General features: G+C 39.5%; 1 non-coding gene across 1 annotated transcript; it reads left to right on the top strand.

Annotated features, from left to right (window-relative positions):
• The first annotated feature begins 6,784 nt into the window (after nt 1–6,784).
• Nucleotides 6,785–6,916, top strand: LOC119624037 (small nucleolar RNA SNORA64/SNORA10 family). Its single transcript, XR_005240126.1, has one exon. It is a non-coding gene; the product is annotated as a small nucleolar RNA SNORA64/SNORA10 family (small nucleolar RNA).
• The last annotated feature ends 252 nt before the right edge of the window (nt 6,917–7,168 follow it).

Genomic DNA, 7,168 nt, shown 5'->3' with positions numbered 1-7,168 from the left:
CTCAAACTTAACAGCTCTTAAATGGAATTTCATATTTCTCCCTGCCCCAGACTGACCCACCTCAGTTTTTCCTATCTCAGCAAAAGTCACCACCGTTTTACTCAATTGCTTGGGCCCAAAACTTTGGAATCTTATTGACCACTCCCCTTTCTCTCCCTCTCCATACCCAATCCATCAATGAATACATGTAGAATTAGTAACTTTTCACCTTTGACCCTATCAGGCCCAAGTCGTGGATTGCTTTCTCCAGGACAACGACCATAGATTCCCGTATGTGTCCTGGCTTCTCCACTTTGTTCTGTCTATTTCTCTGCACAGCAGCCAAATGGATCCTTTTACAAACATTATACAGATTAAGTCATTCCTCTACTCAAAAAACCCCACAGCAAATTTTAATCACCATAAAATCCACAGTCCTTACCAATGTATAAGGTGCTTCTTGATGTGCCCTCTGGCCACCTCTCCAAATGATTTTCTATCTTTTTTACCTTGTTCAGTGTACGTCACCTATGCTGATCTGTTCATCCTTGCAGTTTCTTTTTTCTTTTCTTTTTTTGAGGTGGAGTCTCGCTCTGTCACACAGGCTGGAGTGCAGTGGCGTACTCATGACTCACTGTAGCCTTGACCTCCTGGGTCAGCCTCCCAAGTAGCTGGAACTACATTCACAGACTACCATGTCCGCCTAATTTTTGTATTTTTTATAGAGACAGGGTTTCGCTATGTTGCCCAGGCTGGTCTCAAACTTCTGAGCTCAAGTGATCTACCACCCTTGGCATCTCAAAGTGCTGGGATTACAGGCGTGTGCCACTGTGCTTGGCCACAAATTACACACGGTTATATTGAGAAGATCCTCTTGAAAACATATGAGTTACATTTGGCCTCTGTATATGAGGATTCTGCATCTGCAAATCCAACCAACCACAGATCAAAAATGTCTGAAAAAAATTAAAATGACAATACAACAATAAAAATAACACAAATAAAAAACCAACACAATGCAACGACTATTTACATAGCATTTACATTATATTAGGCATTATAAGTAATCTAGATATGATTTAAAATATATAAGGGGAAGTGCATAGGTTGCACGCAAACACGACACCATCTTATATCAGGGATTTGAGTATCTGCACATTTTGGTGCCCATGGGGGATCCTGGAACCAATCCCCCACGAATACCAAGGGACAACTTTATATGTAAAAATTAATGCTGCTGGGTGGATACATTTTACCAGGATATGTCTTGGCCATTACTGTCAAACCCGCTATTCACAAAACTTATGCTACTTTATTGCTTTGATCCACCTTTGGTGAGGAAAAAAATGTGTGTACCAAGCTGCTGGTAGACAGCACCAGTCTGCATAAGATAATAGCCAAAACTAGAACCCCAAGTCAACATGCATGGCGTGTAGAATATCTGAAGTTAATAATGTTTATGTAACCCAAAAAGAGCTAGTGGATTTTAGGACCAATGATAAGGATATTAAAGATCAAAGAGAATGAAATGTCAAAGAGAATGAAATGAAAACCGGGTTTCTTAGTATCTGAAGAGATTTCTATTACAATCTCTCTATCCATAATTTGAAGTCTATTATCTTCTCCTTAAAATTGGACATTTGAAATAAATAAAACTGTACAAAAACTAGGGCAAATTACAATAGTCTGATAATTACAACCCCAAACTATATATTACTTTTTAATTTTTTTAACAGATTGGCAGCCAGAAAAAAAATATTTTCTTTGTATTTATTTTTTAAAGAACTAACAAGTAACTTTGAACCTTCCCTCCTTCCTTCCTTCCTTCCTTCCTTCCTTCCTTCCTTCCTTCCTTCCTTCCTTCCTTCCTTCCTTCCTTCTTTCCTTCCTTCCTTCCTTCCCTCTTTCTTTCTTTTCCTTTCCCTTCCTTTCCCTTCTTTCTTCAAATAGCATCTGGACTGGATCTAAACTAAACTCATAGCACATTTATTTTGAGTTTCTTCTTTGAGGATCAGTGAGACTCAAGTGGAGTCTTCCCCATATGTAGATATGTTACTACTCTGAGTTACTCTCAGAGTAGTTAACTGTTTCTACCACAGTTATACACAGTTAACACTCTGAGAGTAACTGTCAATCAATCTAAGTAGTACAATCTGTCAGCAGGCTAGCAAGCTAAGGGCGGTCTGTCAGTTACTTTTTACTAACTTTGTAGTTTCTTCGTCCGTAGTTATCTTTACGATTTCACTGGAAATAATAAAAATATTCATTCGTCCACTCAATAAGAAAATATTTACTGAGCACCTACTTTGTATTAGGTGCCATGAAGGCCTTAGAGATGTGGGATGTGATGGTTAATTGTTTGTGTCAACTTGACTGGATCCGAATGCCAGATATTTAGCTAAACATTACTTTGGGGTGTGTCTGTGAGGGTGTTTCCAGATGAGATTAGAATCTGAATTCATGGGTTCAATGAAGCAGTTTGTCCTCTATGGTTGTTAGATGTTTCAAATGATCACGTTTCTGACTTGTATTGAATCAGATGAGCACAGATGTCCCTTTTCTACTGATATTCTATTTGTCTCTGAGTCAAAGGATAATTACAGAATCCTACATTTTGCTTTGGTTGTGTAGACCCAAACTTTGGGTAACAGATGGGAAAACAGATTTTGAAACTAAAAGCCCAAGAATTATTGCGCCTATTTTTATCAGGTGGTTTTGTATAATCCTCAGATTGTAAAAATAGCACCCTAAAGAAAGTTGTTTCTAGAATAAAATTTATTACAGTGAGTATTGTCACAGTGAAATATTTTAATAACAAATATATTGTCAAACAAATGATGAGCCACTATTATGAACATGGTCTTAGTCTGGTTTCTGCTCTGTAGCAGAATACTTGAGACTAGGTAATTTCTTTAAAAAAAAAACACACACACAAAAATTTATTTCTTATACATGTCAAGCATCCCAAATCTAAAAATTCAAAATCCGAAATGCTCCAAAATCTGAAACTTTTGAGCGCTGACAAGAAATACTCATTGGAGCATTTCAAATTTCAGATTTGAGATGCTCCACCAGTCAGTACAATGCAAACACTAGCAAGATTCTAGAATGGGTGACTGAGTGATTATTTATGAGTATTTATGTAGGTAGGAGACAGCCATTAGTAGCCCTCTGGGGCCTACTAATTTATTGTGTTCCATACCTCTGGAAACCTGATTATTGCAAGGGTAAGATCTTAGCAGCTGAGAAAAGAGCCAATGTGGGATATCTTGAGAATAAATGTCTGAGAAACCCGTCCCAAATCAGAATGGATATTTTAGGCTGGCATATAGCCCTCTATTCCTTTAAAGTTCATGCATATGCTTCACTTCCCTGATGGAAAAGGCTATAAATCTGGAAGGATCACAGAGATCTCATTTAAATTACTGAAGGCACTTAGGACTCAGAATGGTGCAGATTGCTGTGTCTGGGGTCACACAGCTGAAGGATTGCAGAACTGGGACTGCAATTCAGATCTTTCAGCATGCCGTCAGGTCAGGGCTTTTCTAAGCATCACTCGCCCAGAGGATGGAATGAATGCCTTCCAAGGCTGTGGATCGTCTGGGCAGGGGTAGTTATTGCCTCTCTTCTCAGGATGGAGGGTTGACAGACAATCATCCAAACGCTCATTCTCTGGCCACTGTGTGAAGCACTGAAGGGCTGGGGAAAGCGGGTAAGGGAGTTAGGGCTCTAAGTATCATCGACGACACCAGAGCTGTGCCAGAGCCTTCTGGTGACCTTTATCTTCATATTCTCTTTTCCAGTTCAAGCTACAAACTGTTTTGAAACTGTTGTTTCAGTAAAGGCACCGTATCCTAAATGTATTAAAGGTTGCCTGAATAAATTTAAGCATGACTACTTTTAAGCATCTAGTTCACCTCTAAGAAAATCCAATTAAATCAAAAAGAAATTTGCAAAGAAAAATGACTAAGCCCACTTCACTGGCATTCACTAAATCACCACTTGTAAAGTGGTTGGCTCTCACTATGCATGTCACATGCATTGTTTAAAATCCTGACCACAATCCTATGAGATAGAGTTTACTTTTATTTTAAGGATAAGGACATTGAGGCTCAGAGGGTTATCATATACTAGCAAAAAGAGGAACCTCTGAGAGTTGAACTCTCATGTTCCTCCCACTCTGATACATACTCTCTATGCACCCAACAAATATGTGTTAATCTTTTTTTTTTTTGGAAGCATCATAGAAATTGTACCTCAAGTACTTGGAAAGACATTTGTTAGAGAAATAGAAACTTAGAGTCTGAGATTAGCCTGGCCAACATGGTGAAACCCCATCTCTGTTAAAAATACAAAAATTAGCCGGTCGTGGTGGCACACGCAATCCCACCTACTCAGGAGGCTGAAGCAGGATAATCACTTGAACCTGGGAGGCAGAGATTACAATGAGCTGAGATCGTGTCACCACACACTAGCCTGGGCCTGGGCCACAGAGCTAGACTCTGTCTCAAAAAAAAAAAAAAAAAAAAAGAAAAGAAACTCATTTTTAAAGGCAGGCCAATGCCATGTTCTATAAAATAAAATAGGTTTATAGATGCTTAAAGTGAACTACTACTTCAGAAAAAACAATGTGGTTTCCAGAGAAAGGTTATGTAGCCATCGATGAGGTTCTGGGACTTCATTAACCTTAATAAACTAAGTTTGACTTTTAAAATTAAGCAAGAATAATGCAAAACTGAGGACAACTCCTGGTCCAGAGTAGAGAGTTGCCCATGGCTGGTGGATACATCATTGTAATGACACTGAGCATTCAGAAGGGCTAGTGAACATTTCAGTCTAAGGTGAATGGGAAATCAACTATAAGGCTAATTTCTTACTGTACTAGGAAACTATTTTACTGAAGATAAATTATCTCTTTGGGCAGATATTTCTAGGAAAGAGATTACATTTCTTCTCGCCACACTTCTCTACAAAGTATTCCAAGTAACTGTCTACAGCAGAGGTTGGCAACCCTTCTGTAGCATAAACGTAGCCTGAGACAATATGTGAAAGAGAGTGGTTGTGTTCCAATAAAACTTTATTTAGAAAATGACAGAGGTGGGGAAAGGAGGCTGTAGTTTGCCCATCCCTGAGCTACAGTGTTAGTAAGCATTGGGTAATAAATGTCACTTCTACTTAAATGTCCAAGAGACCTGCAAAGCAAAGAATCCAAGTGCATGTATTAATTTTTTAAAATCTCACTATGGATATCAGAACATTCAAAGCCAACATAGAAAATTACATTTCTTTAATGTGACTATTATCATCCTTGTTTTAAATGATTTGGATGAAACCTTTGGTGTTAACTCATCAGTTTTATTTTTTAGTAGTTCTGCATAAACATAAAAAAAAATTGCCTTAAACAGTTTGGGCTGCTATAATAGAATACCACAGGCTGTGGCTTCAACAACAAACACGTATTTATCACAGTTCTGGAAGCTGGTGAATTGCCCTCTTCTTGGTTTGTAGAAGACTGTCTTATCATATATTCTTATATAGTCCAGAGAGACCATCTGTCTTACTTATCTTCTTATAAGGGCACTAATCCCATTCATGAGGGCTTCCCTCTTATGACCTAATCACCTCCCAAAGCCCCATCTCCTAATATCATCACGGGGGGCTATAATTTTGACATATGAACTTGGCAGGTACACATTCAGCCCATAACAAGAATGTAGATGCCAGTGGTTGAAAGAGCCTAGGGTGACCTTCCAGGTGTCTGCAATCATACAACTAATAGCAATGCTACGTCAGTATTTGGTTAATAGGTGATAAGTATCTTTCCAACTTACATACTGTGCCATCTCTGAGACTCTCTTTTTGCAGATTAGAGGCAGGCTAATTTCATTTGAATGAGTTATTGGAATTTTCTATGGTCAAAGTATACGGTAACGCTTCTAAAATATTGCATATAAATAAGCAATATTTCGTGAAGTTTCCTGTCTTTTTGTTTGTTTGTTTTGGGGTGTGTGTGTGTGTGTGCCCACTAAATGGAATTACTTTTTAGTTAGCCCATAATAATATATTCAATAATGTTTAGTGAAGTTAATAAATTAAGTCAATTACAACTTCTTTCCGTAGAGATTCTTTTCAGGGTTATGTTTCTTATTTTAAAAGATGACTGGCTGGGCGCGGTGGCTCAAGCCTGTAATCCCAGCACTTTGGAAGGCCGAGGTGGGCGGATCACGAGGTCAGGAGATCGAGACCATCCTGGCTAACACAGTGAAACCCCGTCTCTACTAAAAAAATACTAAAAACTAGCCGGGTGAGGTGGCAGGCGCCTGTAGTCCCAGCCACTTGGGAGGCTGAGGCAGGAGAATGGCATAAACCCGGGAGGCGGAGCTTGCAGTGAGCCGAGATCTCGCCACTGCACCCCAGCCTGGGCGACAGAGCGAGACTCCGTCTCAAAAAAAAAATCAAAACAAAAACTGTTCCTGAACTGCCATCTGTTTTCTAAGTTGGGAGGGGAGAAGCCCAGCACACTCTAGTTAGAAAGAAAAACAAAGGCAAATGTCAATAAATTCTCCTTCCAGGCCAACCAAGATCTTGAGCAATTGTTTTTCAGCTAAAAAACTAATTCCATATTTTGTATTCATCAAAATTCTTTATCTGGATTTCAGGGTAGAAGAAATTCACATATTTGACAACATTCTTTTGAACGAAACTAAGAAGTAATATTGGTAGTGGTGGCCTGAGCGATACACGTGATTGTGGCAGAGATTAATGGTGACTAAAGAAACTTAACAAGTTTTAAAATCATAAAATAGGCCTCTCAGCTCCGTTTAATCACACAGGTCCAGTGTGTGCTTGGCCTGTTTTCTGGGAGGCAGAGGAAGGCTCTCCTAATTACAAGAGACCTGCCCAGAATGGCCTCTCCATTTCTAGGAGTATGATCGCTTTTGGGGAAAAAAAAGAAAAGAAAATAATGGATGCTGCCAGGTGCAGTGGCTAATGCCTGTACTCCCAGCACTTTAGGAGGCCGAGGCGGACAGATCACGAGGTCAGGAGTTCGAGATCACCATGGCCAACATGGTGAAACTCTGTCTCTACTAAAAATACAAAAGTTAGTCAAGCGTGGTGGTGGGCGCCTGTAATCCCAGCTACTCAGGAGGCTGAGGTAGGAGAATCGTTTGAACCCAGGAGGCGGAGG

The sequence above is a fragment of the Chlorocebus sabaeus genome, chromosome 11 (assembly GCF_047675955.1).
Source record: "Chlorocebus sabaeus isolate Y175 chromosome 11, mChlSab1.0.hap1, whole genome shotgun sequence".
Taxonomy (NCBI): Eukaryota; Metazoa; Chordata; class Mammalia; order Primates; family Cercopithecidae; genus Chlorocebus; species Chlorocebus sabaeus.
The sequence above is the reverse complement of the archived record's forward strand: the minus strand, read 5'-3'. Positions and strand labels throughout refer to the sequence as shown.